The sequence below is a fragment of the Mastomys coucha genome, unplaced genomic scaffold, assembly GCF_008632895.1.
Source record: "Mastomys coucha isolate ucsf_1 unplaced genomic scaffold, UCSF_Mcou_1 pScaffold24, whole genome shotgun sequence".
Lineage (NCBI taxonomy): Eukaryota > Metazoa > Chordata > Mammalia > Rodentia > Muridae > Mastomys > Mastomys coucha.
Window position 1 is genome coordinate 956,727 of NW_022196907.1, and position 1,273 is coordinate 957,999.

Consider the following 1,273-nt stretch of genomic DNA (forward strand, 5'->3'; position numbering starts at 1 on the left):
CATCAAATCCAGACACTATTGTGGATATCAGCAAGTGCTGGCTGATAGGAGCCTGATATAGCTGTCTCTGAAGAGGCTCTGAGAGTATCCGACTAATATAGAAGTAGAGGCTCACAGCCATCCATTGGACTGAGTACAGGATCCCCAATGAAGGAGCTAGAGAAAGGACCCAAGGAGCTGAAGGGTTTGCAGCCCCTTAGCATGAACAACAATACGAACTAACTAGTACCCTCAGAGCTCTCAGGGACTAAAACTCCAACCAAAGAGTACAAATGGGGGGACTCATGTCAGGCAGCAAGAACTACATGTCAGGCAAGTAAGAGATCCTGTTGCTGAAAAAAAAATTGAGGCAATGCCACCTGAGGATCAACACCTAAATTTATTAGACCTCTGCTCACATATATAAATGCACACATGCATGCACATATTTCCATGGATAAAGTACATACACTTATATGCTATTAAAAATACAAGAAATCAAATTCAACTTTGTTTAACTAGAGGAGAGCAGGGACACACTGGATAGGGAACATGGGTAAGGAAGGCAGAGGAGGAAACTAGCAGGAAGTCTCCGTAATATTAAGAGAAGGCCTGGTAGGGAACATTATTATGAATGTTACCTAGAAACAAAGAAAATTTAATAGAGCCAATAAAGAACACACACAAACACACACACACACACACACACACACACACACACATATTGAAGTATTACTGGTCCCAACCTTAGAAAAAAAATTGTGTCACATTAAGTGAGGGTAAGAATTTGGTTCATTAGCTGTGATGATTTGGAAAAGCATTCATCTCAGAGAAAGAATAACTTATAAAGTCCTCTTCTTCAAACTTGATACAAGAGTTACAAATATCAAGCAAAGCATTCAGTCTCACTTTGTTGTTCTCTTATAAGCCACCTCCCTAGTTAATCGTCTATGTTTCTTTTGGGCATATAAATACTTTTGAAATATATAAGCTGGTCTGAAAACCATAGTATAGTATAAAAACATGAAATAATGCTACTAATAAAGAGGCTAAGGTAGGAGAAGCAAGATTTGAAGACCCTTGTGTTGTACACAGGCAGACACTGTCAAAAACAAACAAGCTGACACTGTATATAGATTGTACAATGTTGGACCTATTTTTCCTATTACCAAATTAGAGAGATCATTGGATGGCAATCAACAAATTTCCAATTCCTCATATCAATTGATTTCAATCAATTATGATATGTTGGTAATATTAATTTTCAAATTAATATATTAAGAAAAAGTAATTG